Genomic DNA, 24,282 nt, shown 5'->3' on the forward strand with positions numbered 1-24,282 from the left:
AAAAGAGTGCAGATCCGAACAAGAAAGAGTTGCAGTCTCTTCCCGCACTGATAACAACAGCTCTTTGTTGAAGCTATGCTTCGGTCTACACAAGGAACAAGTTGAAGAACCAGTGCGAGCCATTGTGTCTGAAGATACTTATGGCAATGTGATTGGCACACAATTATCAGCAACGCCAGATCTGCAACGTTTATTATCAAGTTCCTCTTGCTTTTCCACCAGTGAGAGTGACAACGACATGGGAGGACCTTGATCAGCTCCACCCATCTAATTCTACTTTGAAAGAGCCTATCTGCCCATCGGTCACCTTGAATGTGGTGGGGGCTTCTGTCGATGCTCTATTTTCCTTATGTTCAATTATTACAAGTGAGCAGTGAGACTTGAAACAGACTTTAGCTCATGTAGTAGATATTATTCTGGCTAATTCATACAAGCCGATGATGCATAGAGTCGATCCTGTTCCTTTGGATTTGTCGATTGCTGATATGATTATTAACCAGGAAATTATTTTAGATAAAGCAGCACTTTGTTCTACTATGCAAGTTCAAGCCTCTAGCATTGAATTATTCCAGGTACAATTGCCAGATATGCTGAGGAAAGACAAAGACCAGGGCCAAAGGGTAACCAAGTGCTAATAGGAGGACTCAACAAAGACAACATGCATTGGAATCATTGAAAGCTGGGGATTACCTAATTAACTCCCCTATAGTTTGCACCCCTAATAATCAGCATGTGACCTTTGAGCAGGTGTAAGTATTGAGAACATCTGAGGCAGGAGCCCATAGACAAATTATATCTACAGGGCCGCTTTATAGGTGGGTCCAAACAAAGACACAGCCAGCAGTATTGGAGCTGGCTTGTGGCTTGGTGGAGAGGCCTCTTTCTATAGATGAGGATTGGCCCTTCTCTTCAACTATGGGTTCTAGCAACTCGCAAGATGCATTTGTCATCACACAATTGCGAATGTGGACCCTGCTTCAACTGGGATCACCAGGCCTATTAGCAAGTGGGATAAATTAGAAGAACTTTACCCCACCTATTATAACCCTTTTTTGAATTGTAGAGGTATACTTGAGTTATTTGCCAAAATTGAGTTGCTGAACAACAAACATTGCCTCAGAGGATATAAAATTGATTGAGTTACCTAAGTTCGATAGTCTTACTAATTGGGCTATAATGGAATGCACTTCAGCAGCTGTGGTGGCATTGGTGAGTACCTACCACTTACCCCTTAGTAATTTGGATTTCCAATTATAAATATGCCACAAACACATCATTTATAACCAGGAGAAATTAATTACATTCGACTTCAGAGTCAATTAGCACTGCAAAACGAACATTTGTCAACCAGCCTGGGAAGAACATCTTAATGGCATTTATACCTACTCATTATACTAATAAAGATACTTAGGAAGTGTCTAGTGTGGTACCATTTACGTTTGTATGTAATCAATACTGAAGTCAAAATGAGCATCTTAAATATTCTTGGCTCACTTGGAATAGGCGTGGTTACAATCCCTTTTTACCAAATCCTTTGGGTGCTGCCATTCTCCTATCATGTGACATTTTTTATGCTACAGGTGACATGGCTCCTTGATTCGTTTAACATTGATTGTAATACAGTGGTTTTTGCCCCTCTTGCGCCAATCATAGAGGAAGGGCATCTGGTGGACTGGCGGTGTGAGCCAAAAATTACTTAGAAAGTTTAATAGTGATTTTATTTCTCTATACGTTCTTCCTGTGTATTTACCAAGTGGAAATCTTTCTAGGAAGGGCTTGTTGATCATCAGCCTGTATGAACCGCCAAATACCTTCTTTACTAATAATATACAGGAAAAGGTAGGGCCTCTGGTTGTATCATGATACGGACAGTGTCCAGGTGGCAATGTAGTCATTTCCAGAGATTTCCATGCACATTTGGCTTTTGAAAATCAACCAGGGTGTGACATAAATGAGGCGGAGGGTTCCGTGGTTCACATGATCCCCAAGGTCTTTTGGGGGACCATGGCTGGGGGAAAGTATGCAATTTATTGGACCTTGTGTGTCTTAACAAGACATCTTTAAAGGGCCACCCACTTCACCCCACATGGTCTAATGGTAGACATTCTTCCGTGATTGACTATCTATTTTTAGATCGGAACCTCTGTGCCAGATACAGTACCATCACCGCCACGGAAACAAACTTAAGTGATCATTTTCATATTACTTGGATAAAAACTAAATTTAACATCTGCATGTTTAAGTTTGCTGATCCCAACTGTATGGTGAGCTTACAGCGGAATCGGATATTATGGTCTGATAGTAATGTCAAGAAAATCTGTGCTCTGATTAATCTTGACTCACATGCTCTGGAATCTTGGCTCACTGTGAATACCTGGAATCTGGGGAAGTTTAGTGAGTGTATTGGTCGATCTATTAACTTGAACTCCACTAAGGGGGACATGCAGGGTAAACTGGGAGGGCCTGTTTGTCATTGCTATACAAAAGCAGAAAAGAGAGTGTTTCTTAGAGCTCTCTCTACCAAATATAAAAACTGACTCAGAGGGCAATGTCTGACAAATGCTAGTGCACATAAGCTCAGTGTGGTATTGGAAGAGTCCTGGATCGAACATTTATCCTATGTAGGTTGGGAGGAAGCACTGACTGAAGTTAAACCAGCACATTTTGAGCCTCCTGTAGCCTCCTGTAGACAATATTCTCGTTTTAATTAAAAACTTGAAATGGTCCAGGGCCTCTGGACTTGATTCCATTGCCAATATGCTGTTTAAGGCAAATCCTCAAATGTGGGCACGACATCGCAACCATTTATTTCAGCGAATACTAGGGCTATACCTGATAGCTGGAGGGAGTCCATATTAATCCTGGTCCACAAGAGTGGTGATAAAAAGGACCCCTTCAACTATAGAATTCTTGCTATGTTGGATACCAGCACTAAGACATTTGTGGCATTATTATAGAACAAAATCACCGCCATGGCAGATTTCAAACAGGCTTTAGAAAGGGCCACAGTACAATAAACAGCTTATGTGCACCTCATGCCTTGTGTACTGAAACCTCTAAACACGTGGAGGGGAAGTTTTTTGTATGCTTCGTAGACTTCACAAAAGCTTTAGACTCAGTGCCTCGACCTATACTGTGGTGCAAACCTTGTTCCTGTGGAGTGGATCCAACCTTGCTCTACCTTATATGTCTTCTATACAGCGACACAAGGGTTACTGTTCGCTTAAGTCAAGATGGGCTTCTTTCCTGGAAGCTAAACACCAACCGAGGTTAAAAACAGGTGTGGTTTAGCACCCCTGTTGTTTAACCTTGATATATCTGACATGGGTAGTTTCCTCGCCCCTGTAATTTTCCGCCTCGTATAGGGTGTGAAACCGTGCCATGCCTAATCTATGCAGATGACACAGTTCTCATGAACCTTGCTCCGATTGGGTTGCAGCAGCCTATTGCTGCTCTTGCCCCGTATTATTCTATGAATCAATTGGTTATAAACAGAGTCAAGACCAAAATATTGGTAATAGGTAACAAACCTAATATGAAAAACCAGTTTGTATGGAAATATTTGGGCTGTTGGTCAAAATGGGAAACCGGCTGTCATTTGTTAACGGAATGAATGCATTTCAAGATGTATTGTCTGACCCTGCTTTCGCCGGCCCTGATCAATTCTGCAGCTACATATATTCAGCTGAATCTCTGGTCATTACTGTGGCAGCCTTTTCTATATGGCAGGAATGTGTACCTTCCCAGCTAACCTCTGTCCCTTTTATTACACAATGATGTTCATTATGAAATTAGCACAGTTTGAGACTGTATTGCTATTGATAATTCTGTATTTTATGGAAATGCTGGGTTTTGGTTTGTGGTGTATGACTATTGATGATAATTATGCATTGATGACAATCTAGTATTTATTATATTTTACTGTGTGTATTTATATGTCTATGTATATGTATATGTGCATATGGTTACAGAAAACAGAAAAAACTATTATAATCAAAGTTCTGATAATTGAGCCTTTAGTGAGGAATCCTACCATGTAGTCAGTCATAGCCAGTTGCTTTGAATCCATAATCGCTTACAGCATTTAATCAGTGGCCACACATTTGAAACACTCAGACACACTCTTTTTCCATGTCTAGTAGGAAAGAAGGTGATGGGATTTGCAAGAAGAGGCAAAGCCATCACTTCAATGTGTTATACTTGTCACTTTAGTTTATAGAAGTAATATTGGATCCCGAAATGGTTTCTTGAGCATCTCACACATCCCAGATGCCTCAGAGTGAATTAGATTTTGAAACTAGCAACTAGTGTACAGTGATGCACACATACCACGTTATAAATAAAGCATCTGAAAATGTTTGCAAAATATATTCTCACATTTTAAACATGATTGCAAAGTGTAAAATAAATCAAACATTGCATAGAAAGTACCAAAGGAGTAAAGTAAAAAATGGTACGTATGGATGGGAGTAATGTCCACCTGTTAATATGTGCCATGATCTGGCCTGATATTAATGATAATAATAACAATAATAATCACAATAACAACAATAATCACAATACTAATATCACTTGTTTTGTTGCGTTTCATGCTGGATTCCACCTACTTCATCTTTTGTGTCAAGCCTTCCGTATAAACTGTATATATGTCTGTGGGTGCTTAAGTATTTGACAAGCCTTCAGTGGCAGTACAAAATGAGAAATGAAACACATGCTAGGTATGGGCAGAAGTCATATCTGCATGTTAATATGTCCCATGAATTGGGTTAATAGTAATAATAATAATAATAATAATAATAATAATAATAATAATAATAATAATAGAAAAATTAAGAATAGTAATACTATCACATTTTTATATTGTGTTTCACATTGGATTCCTCCTACTTCCCTTTCCTGTGAACTCCTCTCTCGCTCACTGTTCACTATTCTATACTTCTTTTCTTGGAATGTCACAATTTTTCTCTGTGTTGTAGCTCACAGTAGAAAGAGTTGTAACTACTAGTTTCTGGCATTTCTTCATTTAAATTCCGAGGTCTCTTTATGGGTTGGAAAGGGAGCTTCCTGGAAGGCTTGGCACATCTTTTCCTCCATATCCCCTTTTTCTTCTTCCACTAGGACACTGTAATTAGGATGATTTGCCTCGTGTCATTGTCCCTGCAGGGCACTTGACCCAGACATTGGGGCATTTCGAAGAGCACTGACAGTCTGATAGTTCTGTTGGGCTCTCAACATTTTTCCAATATTCTCTGTCAATTGTTTTACCTGTCGCTCACATTGGGAGATCATTTCTCCTCTCTCAAAACTGAATAGAGGTCTTTTTAAATCCCTTTGTGACTCCCTGCAATTATAACTATCCCTTTTGGCAAGGTAACTCGGGTATTGCTGAACATTACTACTGAAACCTTCATTTTTGGGTCTCAACTCCCTTTGATTCTGGGCTGTATTGTCCTGGAGTCTAGGAGAAGAAAGTTGTTTTGGAAATGTTGATTCTGAGTAACATTTCCTGGTGGATGGCTCCTTAATTCTGATTACCCCCCTATTGTGCGTAAGTGTATCTGTAGCTCACGGTGGGTCTAGAACACATGTACCCTGGACTTATGTATGTACTCGTGCTGGATGGGTCTGTTTTTTTAAACGCAGGCTGAGCATCGCTCCATTGGTAGTGGACAGAGATCTGCTCTGTCGGTCATTCAGTTTGTTAGCATGAATAGTATTCCTCAACCCCCTTGACTCTAGATCCAAAGTAGAAGTGCTCTTCGCCTCCACCACTTTCTCAGTGGTCGATGATGCAGATGGTTGTTTACTTTCGGTAGGTGTTTGGACCTCCTAAATCCTTGTCGCTTGAGAAATCACCCATTCGAATCTTTGTGAACCATCGAAGTCCCTCACTAATTGGTTGACCATGTATTTTGGAAGAGCATGACAACATTTGATAATTAACTCCCTAATCTTGTTGTTTACACATTATAAATTCTGTGCAAATGCACACTTTAACTCTTGGGTGAATTCCCTTGGAGATTGGTGCTCATCACACACCATGTTGTGTGCATCGTTATTAGGGGTTTCTATGTGTAAAAAAGTGTTTTGAATGGCCCCCTTATTAGTTGACTTTTTGCGGTGGTGTTGGTCCTCCAGTCTTACAAAGAAACTGGAAAACCCAAAAGAGAACATCAATTTTGCATACTCAAAGTTATTGAAATGGTTCCTTATTCCAAATGAGGACATCATATGTTCATACCGTTCTAGATGTTCTTGCATTTTTGTGTTAAGGGGTTGTAAAACCTTTGATCAATGTTATTTGTTTTAGACTGTCTTTGATTAAATTCTATTTGGATCTGCCCTTCTCATGTCTCTGATTCCATTCTCCGTCAGAGTCAGAGATACTGCTGGAACCCCATTCCCTGTTGTCATCTGGGACCCTCCTACTTTTCTGATTTCAGGAAAGTCTTCTAAATGCATGGGACACAGACTCTTCCCTTTGTTCTTTTTTCTGGGACTTCCCAGTGTTATTTTCCCAGGATCCCTTTTTAGAGATCCGATAATAGAGGGTTTCTTCCTCTGAGGGTTGAAAATAAACGCTGTCTCTTCCACTAGCCTAGAAGAATTTTCCCAGTCCCCCTGGCACAAAGAAACTTTTAAAATGCCCTATGGGATGAAGATTTTCAGGCCGATTCATGGAATTAATGTGCGCCGAAAATGGCAGCGCAACATGAAAATCACAGCGCAAGCGTGAAAATCGCAGCGCAAACGTGCAAAAGCAGCGCACATCAATTCATGGAAGTCAGTGCGCGTGTAAATCCTGGGGTGTTCGCTACAATTGTGGGTGGCGCACGCGGACGCACACGTCATTAAACGGCGTGCGCTACACACACAGCAAAAGTGCACATAACGCAGCGCAGACAACAAAAGTGGGCAGAACACGGGGTGTAACATGCGGAATGGAGAACAACGCGTGAAAATGTGGGCGTTACGGGGGAAGTACAGGAGGTAAATGCTAGCAACACCCACACGCGCGCCTACAACACGTATTCATGGAATCGAACAGGCAAAAGGCGTGTGCCAAGAAAGACGCGCAAATCCAAAAAAAACGTACGTCAGCAGGAAGCAGGCATACGCGGCCCATCAAGGCATAAAAGTGCGTGCAAATAACAAACAAGCTCAGATGCTATGATGAATATACTGTTCCTCACAGCAGTGGTCGTGGGACACCGCAGGAGGAGGAGTATAGCCAGGCCCCACATTTACTCACCCAGGACCAGTCTTTTTGGGATGCCTGATGACCAGGTGTATGGGGGGTACAGGTTTCCACCACACATAATACTCGTCCTGGTGAGTGAGTGGGAGGATGACCTCACATAACCCACCCTGTGCTCCCAAGCACTGAGCACCTTGGAAAAGGTGCTCAATGCACTGCACTTCTTGGTTACTGGTTCATTTCAGCAGACAAGTGCCATAGTGGTAGGGGGGGTGTCACAGGCCACGCAGTCAAACTGCCTACACCAGGTGTTGGGCATCATGACTGCACGCCCCTCAGTCCAGAGGCACATATACATGCCCAGAACACCTGCAGAAAGGCAGGCTGCCGTCCAGGACTTTTACGGGGTGGCACACTTCCCCAAAGTGCTCGGTGCCATTGATTGCACCCATGTGGATCTACGTCTTCCCAGGGCAACTGAGCACATCTATAGAAACCGCAAGCACTGGCATTCCATCAACGTGCAGGTAGTATGTGATGCCAAGGGAATCATCACCTCAGTATATGCCAACTATCCAGGGTCCACACATGATAGTTACATTTTCAGAATGTCACCCCTAAACCGGGACCTAGAAGCTGGGCGGCATGGCGACACATGGCTGATTGGTGAGTATAAATGCCTCTGCACATGCATGCATGTCAGATACTGAGTAATGTGACAACCCCACTAATGATACCCATCATCACCTCCCCAGGGGACAGTGCCTACCCTCTGAGCACCTACATGATGACGCCAATTCGGAACCCCACCACACCACCCGAGGTAAGATACAACACAGCCCATATTGCAACCCGGGGCATAGTGGAGCGCACATTCGGAGTGCTCAAGTCACGCTTTCGCTCCCTTGACCGCTCTGGTGGGCAGCTGCTATATGCGCCCCCAGTAGTGTGCAGGATCATAGTGGCAGCATGTGTCCTGCACAAAATTGCAACCCGCCGGGGCCTGCCGGTGGATATGGTGGTGCCCCCACATCCCCAAACACATGCACGGCCGCTGCGCATGGGAGGTGAAAGGGCACGTGGTGAGAAAGCCCGTACCCAGCTGGTGGCAAATTACTTCACCTAAAATCCTACACCTGTGGAGTGCACCCAGCCCAGGCACATACCAGCTGACAATCAATGATGATGACATAAGGGACAGTCAACTGTCACATGCATACCAGCCTGAGATGGGTCACCTGGAAGGGCTACATTGTGTGCATCCCTACCTACTTAAAGGCAACCAATACTGTGTGACAAAAAGACACACATTCATGCAGTATGAATGACTACCCCCTTGCAAAATACCACATGAAAATAGTGCCATGACACCCAACCCCTCCCCATCTCAGCTACCCAACACACCATGGCATGGCATGCAATGTGAAAGCAACCAAATGAATGCACAACACATGACACAAGTGTCACAAAGTGCACTGTCCCTAATGTAAACAGACCACAGACAATATGCTCCCAGTAATCAATAAGAAACAGCACACATGAACAAATACTTACCAGCAACAAATAAACAGCAACACAGGGTGAAACAGTGGCAATATATGACAGTCCAAAATTAAAGTAGTGCAAGTCTCACAACCTGACTAAGACAGCACATCGACCCCTTCCAACTGCAGAGTGTTGCTGTCATGCAAATGTGTCAGTGTACTGCATACAATATGAACTGCATCTGCAAAGGAGACGGCGTTGTGAATACATGAAGAAGGTACATGTGAATAAGTAGAAAGACATGGATACACAAGCACATATCAATACACCATGCAGTGTTCAATACAACAACAATCCCCACTAGGGATGTACACACAGTTTTGACTACAGACTGCCCACACAGCTCAATCGGAGCCCAATGTCACTATGTAAGTTACTATCTCTTGGTCACACCATTTGCAAGCCCATGGAAAGGGGAAGCAGGAGGGGTGTGTGTGTCAGGACCCCAAGCATCTAACCCAAAGACAGGACAAGCCTGCATGTGCCCAGCTGGAGTACATAGTGGATGCCCACGGGAGCCACACAAGGCAACACACTGTAAATAAAAAAAACAGAAATGGCCATGTGTGGACCGGGGGGGTGGGAGTCCACCCAGGAGGTTTGAGGACAGGGTGCACCCCAACACCCACATGCGTGGATGTTGAGAAAAAAAATACCTCCATGGGCTCATGGCCTGCACAGCAACGCTGCAGTGGGAGAACTACCATCGCTATCTTCACCCTCTGCTGCTTCATCAGGAGGTGGCCGTGATATGGGAGGCAGCCCACGCAAAGACCTGGTATGCTCCTCCATGGCAGCAATCATGCGGGTGTGGACGGTTTCATCCTGGAGGATGATGGTACGGAGATCCCCATGCAGCACCTCACGGATAGCCCGCATTTCTACCTGCATGGCCTCGCGTGATGCCCGGATCTCTGCACGGGTTGCCTGGAGCTCTGCTGAGAGTGAACGTGTGAGCTGCTCCAGCTGCTGTTCTGACCTAAAATTTCGGGAAGCCTCAAGTTCACCCAGAATATCCCTGAGGAACTGGTGTTCTAACCTCAGGGCTTCCGTGTGGGCCTGTGACTCTACAGATATGGCTTCGCGCAGAGTCTCCAGTGCCGCCCGTCGGTCCCTGTTGGACGCCAACATGTCCTCCCTGTGTGGCTGCTGGAGCTCCATCTGCCTTTCAGTGGGGAGAATGGAAGTGGCCACCCTATCCATTGCCTGAGCCATCATTTCACACAATGCTCCCTGTTGTGCTGCTATACAGTACATGGAGTTCTCCCATACAGTATTGCCTGGTGGTACATGGCCACCGCGTCGGCGGGCACCACACCTGTTTGGGGCAAGGCGATCTGCACCTTGCTGTGCTGGTACTGCCTGAGGCTGCAGGACTGCATTCCCCCTTTGATCTGATGGCCCAGGAAAAGGAGAAAATGTTGTGGAGTGTGACCATGCATCCGTAACCGCCAAAGGTGGAGTTACCAACACTGACATCCCCAAAGAGGGGTCTACCCCTGGTGCAGGTGGGTTGGACAGAACAACATCCCTGCCAGAAACACTCACCTGCGACGGCACATATCACCCACCACCACCCCACGTCCTCCACTGGTGCCCGGTTGTGGCTGAGATTCCTCCTGGGTCTGCACCATCTCCTCCACCTCAACAGCATCAAGTGCCTCAACACCTGCAAAAACATGAAAGACAAAAAATGGAAACAGGCATGAGCACCACAGCACACACATAGGCCTGACAAGCCAGAGGTCCAGTACATGAATTACACATGTCCCACATGACTATAACCCTGGCATGCATGCACTGTCAATGATTTGGAAGGGGAGGCAACAAGCAGACACTGAGGACTCCAAGATGGAAAAGCAACACATTTGCTGCATGCTGGATAGCACTGGCATCACACATTAGCCTGTGAGTGGCATGTCCAATACACATACATGACACATGCCAGCGCACAGATGGCACGTAGCATAGCCATGGTACATTTGACAACTATAGCCATATGTTACTGAATGAGTATTGTCACCCATCCATGTGAGATGGACATGATGAGATGAAAAATGCAAAATAGTGTGACAAAATATGCATGTGCCACACACTGCAACACATCCAGTGTTCAATTATACAGTGATGGCAGGTAGATGGATACATCAATGGTTGGTTACTTCAACATGTCAGTCATGTTCCACATTCCAAACAGAGCCCAAACATGTATGTGAGCAGGCCATTACTCAATCAGCCTGAATGGTTAAATCATTCCCATAACAAGGTAATAAATGTGGGCCTTTGTGGGGTGTAATCTATGACAGAAGCATGTCACATATGTGGCAGTAGGGCAGAAAAATGTGTTGTAAAAATGTGAGGATTGAAACAATCAGGCTGAATGAACACTGCAAATTTTGAACAATGTTGTTGCAAGATGACAGTTCAAGGGCAACTGCAGTAATGTGGTGCTAATTGGCTACTGTGGTCAGAAAGGATACTGTCATACCCACATCCAAGGCCAGTGAATGGTTTGGATGAAGCACATGGGTGACCCATACCACTCATGAGTACACACCCTCACCTGGTACTCAATCAGAACACATCACCCAAGCAACATACACATGGATTACACACACATGCATGGGCACTCACCGGACAATGCTTCATAATCTGGAAGGTCTCCCACGCCTTGGATCTGTTCCTCTGTGACGAAGGTTCCAGCAACAGACTCATGTTCAGTGAGTTGGTCGTCCTCTGGTGGAGACCCACTGACAGTCACCAGAGTAGAGGCATGATTGGAAGCCAGCTTGTTCTTTGCTCTGCGTTTCAGGTTATTCCACCAGTTGTAGCAATCATCAGCTGTGCGCCTCACAAATCCAAGGGCACTAATGTGGTCCGCGATGGTTTGCCAGTGGGCCCTACGTTGAGCAGTCGTAGTCTTGCAGCCTGCAGTCACCACCATTTCACGGTTATGTGCCAACACAAAGGCCACAAGTGCATCAAGTTCGGCGTCATTGAAGCTAGGCCTCCTTGACGTGCCAGAGTGTGTAGCCGAGTCTGAGGTTCCAGCCTATAGTGCAAGAGCACCCTTCTTCTTCTTGGAAGGTGGTGCAGATCCTGAGTGGCTTACGCCACTCTGGTCAGTAGGGGCAGAAGCGCAGATGGACTGGGTACTTGAAGTTTGTAAAGGCACAATGACCAAACTTCTTGGTGCAGGTATTGGCTGCAGGGTGATGTTGGCAGGGCCAACGCCAGTGTGATGGACTTGGACCGACACTGTCCCGGCTGGGAGACTCGTAGCTAGTGTGGATTGAGCTGCAGCTGCCCCTGCAGCCTCCTCACCCTGGCTACTTGGGGCAGCAGATGACATTGCTGCCCCAGACCCACGTGGCCTGGTGACAGCAACTTTCACCGCCACACGTGGCTTAGACTTGGTGACCTGGAAGTCAGCCTGGGAGTTATCCTGTGCTGGTTCAGTTGACAAAATGGGCCGGTTTAACAAGGGTTGAGCTGGGATGGTGTCAGCTACATTTCCCACAACCATTGAGGGGGGGCATAGGTGGCCCCGATTGGTGCTCCACACACTGGGCTCTAGGGGCACCCTGCAAATCCTGGCCACGTCCCTTACCTCACCCACCACGCCCACCTCTTTGAGCTCGGCCACCTTTGCCTCCCTTACTGCTTGGTCGCCTCCCAACCATGGCACTGATGTTGTTGTGCGTATGGGAGTTGCAGTAAACAATTGTCCTGGGCAATTGGGGTGAAAGGGGTAGGGTACTAGATGGAATTCGTACCCTAGTGCTCTAGCAAGGCTGTCTGTGACCCCTGGGGGAAGATGATGGGTCACGTAACGCACAGGCACCCCAAAAACAAAAGTAAACGTGCATGCAACCCCTGGTAGAAAACAGGTGGAAAATACATGCGGGACTCATCGTCTGCCTTGAAAAAGAAGGTGAAAAAGACGCACATGTGCGCATTGGCAACACCCCCACCAAAAGAAGAAAAGAACGCAGTCTGAGGAAACAGGGAGTACGAACTGGAAACTTTGTGAAGTAATCGCCCGTGAACTGACAAGAAGTACAATAATCACCCGCTCGCTCTCCACAAAAAGCACGTACAAGGAAATGGCGTCCTACACGTATCTTTTAAGCCAGCCCACACGTGCGACATCACTTATGCGCCTACGCGCTAAGGGCCTTTCCTCCAATCACCCGCAGTGACACCCGGACGTGCAGTTTTTTCACGTATACAATCAACATGCACCCGTGTAGTGGGAAATGCCCGTGCGTCTAACGTCACAGGCGCGCTTACGCGCTAAGGGCCTTTCCTCGAATTACATGCTAACGTGCTGTTTTTTTCACATGCCAAATCACTCCATATCAAGCTGGCCACGCAACAACACATGGAAGACCACGCTCCTGCCCAGTAGGCAGAATTACTGCCCCCAGAGCCCCGAGCACGCTCCCACCTGCCATCTGCTGCTGCCTGTCTGCCTGCTGGCCACATGCCCTGCTATTTGGTGCCTGCACATCAGCCATCTGCAGGGGTCCAGTTGCTGTGCCCACCCCTGCTGGAACAGAAGACTCCCGACTGGAGTTCCATCTTGCTCCAAAGCCCGGCCCCAGGACCCAGTTGCCCACCCACACCTGCTTTGGGGGTTGCCATGTCGGACACAACACCATCTGGCACCACTGGCAGCCCCCAATCAGAGAGGCAGAGGGCTACCAGCTTCACTGCTGCAGAAGTTGGTATCCTGTTGGAGCAAGTCCCGGGGCATTATGATGCCCTCTTTGGAAGTTCACGCGCCGACAATGAAGGACGGAAGAGGATCTGGACGGACATCGTGGCTGCCATCAACGTGGAGGAGGTGGCAGCCCACGACTTGCAACACGTCCGGAAGCGCTGGGAGGACTTCAGGCCCAGGACCCTCAGCAAGGCCCGGCGTCTCCTGAAGTCAAAGTTTGGAAAGGGGCGCCAGGTCCACCTTACCAACATGCAGATGAGGGTCCTGGAACGTATAGGCCCAGCGCTCCACCTCCAGGTCCTTGGGAGGCAGACCTGTCCGGAGTCGAGCGGTAAGTGTGCATGCGTACTGATTGGATGCTGTGTATGTTGAGGTGTGGCAGGTATGTGCAGGTTGCAAATATGTCTTAGAAAGACCATGTATGGATGTGTATGTACAGGGACATGAGCCTGCCGGATGAAAGTCCAGTAATGTGTGAGGCACATCAACGGTGTATGTGTACAAAAGCATTATGGCCAAATGCATGTTGGGGTGCACACATGTTTGCATATCTGTGTATGGACCATGGCATGGTGGGGGTGTGACAAATGGATCTGGATTCCACCTTCATGTACGTGCATGGTGTACATGTGTGTGTGTGAGGGTATTTGACATGTGTGCCACTGTGATACACCATGGATGCATGTGACACTGAGATGTAGGAGGCTGATTGGCAGATGTGACATGGATGCCGAGGATTTCACTGCAACAGGTGGTGTAGATGTACAAATGCATGTACGTCTGGTGGCATGTGTGAATGTGTTTGCCAAACCCCGTGTTGCATGTGATGTCAGGCTACCTTCAGATGGTCATGGTGTTGTATGTGTATGGACGGTGCTGGCTTCTGCAACATTCCAGTTCATTTGCGCGTGTGTGTTGATAGAGATGATATGTGTGTTGGGGAGTGTGAGGCCATGTGTGAAGTTTGAGACTGCCACTCATCTGCAACTGTCATGTGTGTATCACACCATTGTACAGTGCCCTGATTCCTGTGTACTGTCTCTCCCTGTCTGCAGCGTCAACTGATGAAGAGGGCGGAGACGGGGCTGTGGAGCACACAGGCAGGGATACAACCGCCAGCTGGAGAGGCAAGGCCCAGCTCCCCTCCTAGGTTTCCATCTCGTCAGGGAGTGAGGAGTCTGGTGCCGCCTCGTAGGCCGCAGCTGCCGGGGGTAGGTCCAAGAGGCGGAGGTCGGAGGTGGACTCCTAGGCAGCAGAAGGGGCAGCTGTCACCCCACAGGGCCCTATGGAGGAAGATGGCATGGAGTCATCCAGGTTGGAGGGGGGTTTGGTTGAGGAGGAGGCCGTGGAAGTCACACACACGGGGCCTGGAGGGGGGGATTCCACTGGTGCCAGTGGTGCAGTCCAGGGGCAGGGACAGGAGACAGCACAGGCTGCCGCAGAGGTGCCTGTGTGCAATCCCTTTCCCGATCCTGTGACTGCATCATCCGGCACCAGCAGGGATGCCTTCGTCCAGACACGTTTTCAGGGAGGGGTTAGCCGCACAACAACTGGCCTTCCTCTCCCTGTGGACGTGGCAATCCGGGACCGGATTGAGCCTGTCCTGCGTGGGGTGGCGTTGCGTGTTCGTGACATTCGGAATGACATGCGGTATTCTCATATCATTTCGAATGTCTCGAAGACCACGTCAACCTACTGGGCGGGGTCACCAGTGCTGGGTTCCTCCATATGCTGGAGCTTCTGCCGACCCCTCCTCAACTTAACTCCCTATGCGCCAGTCATCCTCCATGCCATCTTCCTGCCCAAGTGTCACCCTGGCACCCTGTGTAGCTGTCCCTGACACAGTCGGGAGTCGGAGGTCCTGTAGGGGTGACCACCCCAACAACTGGACCCCAGCAGGTGGATGACATGCAGGCAACAACGGGCAGGGCACATGCACGGCAGCAGCAGGCTCAAGGTGGGAGCGATGATTTCTCAGGGCCAACAACATCAGGGGCATGCATCAGCTGGAGGGCAGGAGGACCCTGGATTGCAAGTGTCTTCCGTGTGGCAGCGGTTGGGCCAGGCCATAGATGCGGAGTGGGGTTGGGGAGAAGAGGCACGGCTCACAATGGTCAGGGCGGAGAACTCCATGTGGAGGGTGCTGAGGCAGGCCAAGTGCCTCGAGGCAATTCGCAGGGAGTTGGAGTTGAACATGGCATCGTCCCTGCAAAATCTCGGGGACATGGAAGAGGCCCGCCTCCAGGACATAGACCAGGAGTTCGATGATGCCCTGGCCCGGGACATCGGAAAGTGAGCCATCGGACTAGCCTGCCCCAATTGTATATAGTTTGTAGTGTTAGGTTTCATTTTCATTTTCATTTATTTTGGGGTGATTGGACTATGCCCCACACTTGTGTATATAGTTCTTTTCTTAGGTAGTCTTTTGGATAGGTTCAATTTCTTTCGTTGGGCAAATGGACCCTGGATGAAATCGGCGTACATAGTTGAACAGTGGATCATGTCAGGATTTCATTTTATTAATCACCATGGATCAATGGATTTTTAAATTTACGTTTCCTTTGGATTTCATTTGGTGGACCGTGAGATTGGACACATTTTTTTTTTCATCACTTTGGATTGGTTCTTCTTATGTTTTTTTATTCTGTTTTGGATATACATTGAAATCTGTTTTATGCTTTCATTTCATTTCATTCATTTTGTTCATAATACATTTTTATTTCTTACTTCCATGTGTGGTATTCGCTCATTGGGTTACTGCATGTAAAAAAGTGGATTTAGACAATCACTTGCACCCAGTGTGTGTGTGTGAGGGACATGTTTTGATGTGCATAGTTGACTTTCGGTTTGTGTCATGGAATAGCCATTTCAGTGTGGGGTGGATTGAGGACTTGATTGCCTCTCAAGACTGGGGTGGCGTGCTGTGGGATTTTGTTGGACATGAGGCCCATAATTGTGCATCTTTATGATGTGTTGAGTGGGACATGAGTCGGGCCTGCTGGCAGGTGCCCGTCAATGCTGTGTGGGTGGGGGTGCTGAGGGACATGAGTCGGGCCCTGCTGGCAGGTTCTCGTCAATGCTGGGTGGGTGGGGGTGCTGAGGGACATGAGTCGGGGCCTGCTGGCAGGTGCCCGTCAATGCTGGGTGGGTGGGGGTGCTGAGGGACATGAGTCGGTGATCACTAGTGCAAGGTGACATGTGGGCTGGCTGGGGGGCATGCCCATGGTGGATGGGCTGCCTGCGGGACATGAACAGGTGTGCAGGGTAGTCCCTGTGGTGTGGGCTGCCTGCAGGGGCTGGGGAGGGGATCGAGGGCACACCTGGGAGGACCCACACTGCCAATTCACGTGTGTAACACCCCGCGCACCCCTCAGTATACACGTATCCCGCTCTGCAAGCAAAATCAAGTGTGGTAGTACCTGCGCACCCCTCAGAATACACGTACCCCGCTCAGACAGCAAAATCGCGTGTGGTAGTACCCGCACACCCCTCAGAGTACACGTACCCCGCTCAGACAGTGAAATCACGTGTGAAAGTTCCTGCGCACCCCAGAAATACATGTACCCTGCTCGCCCAAGGCCTATCGCATGTGAGACTCCCCGCTGTGGGATGCATCAAACCACTCATCCAAGCCCTGCAACAGTACTGTGCATTGATGGCAGCAGAAACATCAGAATGGGCACTGGAAAGCATGCTGCTTGCTCAAAACCAGCCAAAAATGCGCAGTAAAAATCTGAAAGATAGGCTTGTCAGCACAAATCATATGCTATCAATCTAAATCCCCTTTTAAAGATAGACAGCTGTCAAAAATGGGTGTAGTACCGTTACTCGCCTCTGTCAGGTGCTGGCGATTCAAAATTCTGACAGGAGAGCTGTGTTTCAGAAGCTAAATATGCCAAAGAAGAGAATTCCATCAAAATGCCATATAGAGTGCTACAGTGATTTCATGTTGAAAAAGACTTGATTTAAAGATATATTGCTTATTTTAAGTTTATAAAATGCATTTTTGTTCACAAGGAACTCTGTTGAAATTAACTAGAAGGTAATCTGATTTAATTAAAACTTCAAGAGGCCTTCTGTCCATGGGAACCCTTCACACCTGGCCTTCCTACCAACAGGAGAGGATATCGCATGGACATGTTAATTAGAACTGTTGTGAGAGGAGGAGATTTCCCCTGCTGGCAGGAAAAAGAGACAATAGATTCCTTGACTGAATAGAATATGCTAAATTTGGGTGTGACTGGCCAACAACTGCTCTGGGAGAGACAGGCCATGTGACCTCTGAGGCAGTTAAGCTTCTGGGGGCGGAGAAAAAACATTGTGTGTATTGAATTGAAAGCAAATGTATGTTTTATGAAATTGCTTATAACAAATGTTACCAATCTGACAGAAATGTCATACTTTGAGATTCTTAAAATGACAAATTCACTCACAATTTAAGACTAAGCTGGACATCGTGTGATGTTCTGAGACCAAACTCCCGGATTTATTAATATTGCAGCTGTAGTGTTTTTGTTATGAACATAAGAAATTACAGTAATATGCCCAGGGAGGATCTGCATGCATGTATCAAATTTGGTGCAGAACCAATATTGCAAAACCCACCAAAAGCGCAAATAAGTTGTCATTTCTGAACCCAAGCTCGTAGGAACATGGAACTTGAACACAATGTACCTTAAGTAATATGTGATGTGTACATGTACTATGAACAACGTGTGTATCTGGAAAATATGTTTGTTATGAAAAATTGATTTTCTAGATAAAAGCAGAGGGGAGGGATTTCAGCTAAGCCATAAACACAGCATCACGATGACACCTCATGACATGCTGATCATTTTCTCCAGTCAGGGGACAGTAGATTCTCTGACCTATCAAATCCTTAAGGGGTTGGGCATGTAGAATCAGCCTCCCCACCCACTTTGAAAACACATAAAAGGAGACTGCTTAGGACAGATAGGGAACACATTCTTTCCACTCTTCAACCGATTTCTTGGCGCAACACCCTGCCAGAAGACTCCAGATCCAGATAATATCCAGACAGAGACTCCAGATAGATCCAGGGACCAGAACTTAGAATCCAGACTCTAGAACCAAGCTCTAGAACCCTGAAGCAAAGGCCTAATTCACAAGCTGAAGCCTTCTCAGCAGACCTTCAGAATCTTTTGCAACCTGATTCTAATCCCTAAACTTCCACGGGGCCTAACCAAACCATTCAACAGCCAGGCCGTGCTGTTTGCTTCTAGCTAAGAACCCTGTGCTAGAACCCAAATCCAGACCCAGAGAGAGCAGTGCTGTATCCAGACCTGTCAGATGCAGTTCAAGAGACCCAGACTGCCGCGCAGTGCTGAGAGCAGAACCCAGAGGGCCTGAGACCTGTCCGGTGGCAAGAGTGACGCCAAACCATTCACCAGATCTTTGACGAGGCACATTCCATTCCAAAACTAGGAGTGAGTATCTAGTCTAGAACTGTACAGAACCAATCTCTTAGTTTAAAGTAATCCTATTCCAACCATTTTATCCTGCCCAGAACTGCATTATAGAATCTTTTGTCCATCCTGTTGTTGGTAAATCTCTAAGGCGCATCTGTCATTTGAAATCTTGACTTTATTTCTGCAAAATCTACCTTCACAAAAACCTCTGTAACTTTCGAACCGCACGTCCTAGAGGCGTAATCTAACTGTCATTTTAAGGCTAAGATCCTAAACTTTGCATCAAACCCAAAACGACAGTCGATTATAGTTTTTCTGTAATTTACGCACACAGAAAAATTGCCGCAAATTGCAATTTAGCTCCATTTCACCATTTGTAAAAATAGCTGTTTCTTGTATGCATTTGCTGAATTCGTTTCCAATTTGATAATCATTCATCAATCATTGTTAGTGTTGATCTGAACAATCCAAAGTAACTATCACTTATTCTGAATATCCTTTAGTGAATTAAAATCATTTTAGCATATTTTTCCATTCATTGCAATCACATTCCAAAGCGTTTTGACCTGTGTTTTAAAATAATACCTGTTTTCTCTAAGCTTGCTGGGGAAACTGGAATTGAACTGCATTCTTGATTGTATTCCTGAAACCTGTGTGCCCTCATTTCCATCTCTTCATATTGCATAGGGGGGAGTGAGTAGTCACAGGGGAAAAAGCGATCATATTATCTTTTGATAGAAATCATATCAAGTCTATATCTATGTTGCATTCTTTCCCATTATTGCATTCCCTTGAATTACATAAAGTATTCTCTGCTACAGTATCCTCCATATTCAAACTCCTAAGGAGAGTGTCAATTTTGTAATATTACCCATGGTTTATTACCGTCCATATTCATATGTGTGCTATTCAAATATTATTTTATTCATAAAAGTCTGATATATATATATATATATATATATATATATATATATATATATATATATATATATATATTGTTTAATTCTTCAAACAAACCTTTTTAATTTGCAAAAAAAACCTACTTCTTGGCTCAGTGAGGTCAGGGGGATTCAAAGAGAGGGGCGTTATATAAGAGTTCATCATCCAGATTTAACGAACTTTGACATAAAAATATATAAATAAGGGCTTCCATTGGGCATCCCATCCTAAGCATTGACTTAGTTGGATTGCTGTATTGAAGTCACTTAAACCGTGCACCCCACTGGATACACGTACCCCGCTCTGCAAGCAAAATCACATGTGAATGAACCCGTGCACTCCTCAGAATATATGTACCCCGCTCATACAGCGAAATCGCATTTAGTAGTACCCGCGCACCCCTCAGAATACACGTACCCCGTTCAGACAGCGAAATCATGTGTGAAAGTTCCCGTGCACCCCAGAAATACACGTACCCCGGTCGCCAAAGGCCTATCGCGTGTGCAACTTCCCACGCCCCCCAGGTATACTCGTTCCCCGCTCGTGCGATTGCAGTGTGATGGCCTTGTTAGCTGGTCCAAGGTTAGCGCGGTCCTTTGCGCTGCATTGGGGATTTCAATTATTTTTCCTTGCGCAAGGGGCGTTTTTGGGGACGTAACTGACGCTGCGGGATGTTCTCTGCACCAGCGCTCAAAATGCCTTGCGAATTCCATGAATACGTGGTGCACCAGAATGCTGTTCAGTGCACACGGCTGGTGCACGCTGGCGCACGCTCCCTCTCTGCACCTCCCGCGTGCGCTGCCTCTGCGCTGAAATCTATGAATTACCCTTTTTGTCTTTATATATTAGCCACGTGGGCTAGATGATTTCTATGCATAATAATTTCCACTCCTGTCCATTCCTGACATGCTCAATGAGGCACCCTTGTCACTGATAAGTGCAAGAAGCCATATATGTCTGATAAGGAACACTCTCCTTCCTGGTTTGAAATTTTTAGCTGAGGGATGTGACCCTTCTCAGCTACTTGTTCTCTAGAGGGGTCAGGTACGTCCTGGCATCATTTGTACTTTTTTTCTATTTCAGTAGTCCATTTCTGCTTATAAAGGCATGGTATCACAAGTATGACACTGACACAAAAGTAACACATTTCAAAACCTTTATTAGATTCTTCGGGTTTGGAAAAACTCCTACGTTGCCCTATAGCTATGATGGGAGTAGTGTCTACCATCAAATAATAACACAGCCCTAGTCAGTCTATGTCAAATCAAAAAAGCCTATGCTAACAAAATCTAATGCCTGCCCTATCTCTTATACAAAAAGTGTGTAAAGGAGAATGTGTATGCAAAGTAAAGTCAGTGTTATAACATCAAGGATCAAGGTGGCTGAGACAGCTCTCCTCCTCATGTTGGACAGAACGGAGTAAGGCAGCCCCCATAAACAGGATGGCACATTGTGGCCCAGGTTATCACAAAAGAAAGGCAATTCAAAACATGGGTCAAGGCCTGCTTGGCCTTCCATGTAAAAGTCACTTATTCCAGCTTTCCAAAAGGTATATTACAGTTCATGTAGATCTCCCTCTGTTGGGCTCAGACCTCTCAAGACATCAACAGTTCATGCAGGTCTCCCTCAGTCAGACTCGGGCCTTTCAACTAAGAAGTACCTGATTCAGCGTAGATCTCTCTCAGCCAGGGTCATACCTCGTAATCACAGCACTTGCAGGGGCCCCCTTCCCCAAGTTTCTTTCCCATTCTTTAGCGGTACCCTTCCCCTAACTTATTTCATGTTTCCGGTCTCCCTCAGTCGGGCTCTGACTTTTCACTGATGTCGAAGACTTTTGAATGAGCAAGGCGTTTACAATAGACCTTCGCAGGACCCCTTTGAATTTCACTTCGGCTCTCCCTTAATGTTATTTGCCCCAATGTATCTTGATAATGGTAGTTCCATACCACAATTAGAAAATTAAAAAATAAATCTTCCTCTTAAAACAATCACCTTTTAACCTCACCTTTTGTCAGGGTTAATCCTGACCATTGCGCATTTCAGAGTTCATTCAATTTGCCGCTTTATAGTAAGACATCAAACATTTCACAGGGACATTTGAATGGGCTATTTCCTTTCACTGGACCACTCTGATACTCTGTATCACTGGATTCACAGTAATCAGTAACTTTAAAGTGTATCACTGTTTGCTTTCTTTCACATCTCATCAGCATGGGCACACCATTCAAATGTGAAATACACTGTTGTGGCTATAATCTTTCCTTGACACAAACCAGCCTTTCATGTCTTTCACTAACTCACTGGTTGTGTTCATTCCTTTCTTGTCTCTGCGGCTTTAATTCACGAGTCAAGGGTCATACCACAGGCTTGGCCTCCCTCCCCAACTCTCTCATTTACCCGGTAGGGTTGCTGGCATCCTTGAAACACAATGCAGTCTTTTTCTTGTCTGGGATTTGGCTTTCTCCACATCTCCACAGTTTCCTGGAGGCAACAACCTCCTGCAGCGAACTTCAGGGTTTCCCTACTCTTCGCTCTGGTCCCTCAATCGGTCATCCTGCTCCAGTAGATCCGACTTTGCCCCGGAAGATCTGCTCCTTTTTGGGTCTCACCTTGCTCAGAGTGTGTCTCTATGTTCTGCCTTTTATCCGTGTGGGGGTAGCCAAATGGTATCAGATGTATGTGATTAAGGTCAAGTTCCTGACTTTGCCTGACCTGATTAACAGGACATGTCCAATGAGATATATAAGTGTTAGACTCTTTACGCACAGTCTCCCTCTTCCTCTGCCCAGTGTTTGCCTAGAGAGGGGGAGGAGTTGGGAGGTTGGAGATTCCTATAAAATAGATTGTGGTATGGGCATGGGAAAGGGGGTTACTGCGTTTCACCATCGGTTGCCACCCACCCACTTCCCAAGGACCTCTCACCCAGGTGATCCTCCCACACTGGTCCACTCCCAGGATCTGGATCCAAAAGCGATGGCCGCGCCCTGGCCACCTGAGAGAGGGTTCCCAGGGACTAATAAGTGAGATACCTTTTGGTTTCTCACATGGACCAATTGTTCTCTTAAATCACACATGCTGGCCTGATTAACTTCCAATGTTTTGCTTGTGAATTTAGCAAGTCGTGTTTGGCTTGCAGTTCCTGTTGTAATAATTAATTCTCGTGGTAACAAGTTTGATTTATGCCAGAATGTCTATGGCTTGTCTCTCCCCAATGCAACATTTATTTTTCAAAGAACTCTTTTTGTTGGACAGCCTTTTGTAGGTCAGACTCTATTAGTTTGATTTGGTCTTGTAGGCATACATTTGCATTTTTCTAGTTATTGGGAAGAAACATGGCTCATATCCTCATTTTTGTGTGCCTGATTTACTTTTTGAATCAGCTGCTGTTTCTCATGAATTAGAGCATCATGCTCTTGTGCAAGCTGATTTCTCTGTTGTTTTGTGACACTATGATTCTTATAAATTTCACAGATTCATTTTGGGAATCAGCATAGTTGAGAGTTAGTTTGTTATTTTCTTGTTTTAATTAATTCCACAATGTTGTTTATATGACACAATGTTGTCTAAAAGAGAGTTATTATATGCAGAATTGCCATTCTGTTTTACTTATTTTGTGCATGCATACACTGCTTATAAATGTCCTGGAGACTCAAAAATGTTGTCACTTGGTTGTATAGCTCATCACAATATGTCTTGATTTCATCTTGCATTTGATCAACAACATTTTGCTGCTGTAATGCAGAGACCTGATTTTCTTCCAGTGTTTCTTCCAACCTCAAAATGTCTTCTAATTTGTCATTGCCTAATTGCTTTCCGCTCAGCAGCACCTCAGAATAATTCTGGCCCACTTCTTGGCACTGTTTAACCAAAGCATCGCCGAGTGCTAACCTGCCCTTCACCAATTGAAGTTGGAAATACAAATCTACAGGGAGGCATATCTGTTTAAAATATTCTTCTTTAACTGTTGAAGTCTCATTTTCTGACCGCACAAGGGCCATTCTGTCCATCATTTCTGTCTTCCATAGGTCAATATCTGTAGCTGCCTCTTCCCCTTTCAACTACAATTTTGAAAGAGCATGGTCTTTAATCACAGGCATTATTATGTCTGACATCTCCCTGTGTAAAATGTACCAATTTACACCCACAATTCTCACGCAAAATTGAAAATGTGTCTTACTCCGATGTTACCACTGTCACTCATTCACTTACAACTCCCAATTCAGACCTTACCTGTTTTACACAACTTTAGACTTCTGTGCACACCTTAATATCTCCTGGTAAGACTGCAGTATATACACCATGTAATTCAAATGCAGCAACAGCTTCCACATATATTTGCCAGCTCTGCACAATTTGTATGAACAGGTGTATGTTGCAATGACACTAGTAATCCCAGAAATCATATCTCAGGGACCTTCAGTTTTGCAAGATGTTTTAATCGGGCG

The sequence above is a fragment of the Ambystoma mexicanum genome, chromosome 4p, assembly GCF_040938575.1.
Source record: "Ambystoma mexicanum isolate Mex_15411 chromosome 4p, UKY_AmexF1_1, whole genome shotgun sequence".
Classification (NCBI taxonomy): Eukaryota; Metazoa; Chordata; class Amphibia; order Caudata; family Ambystomatidae; genus Ambystoma; species Ambystoma mexicanum.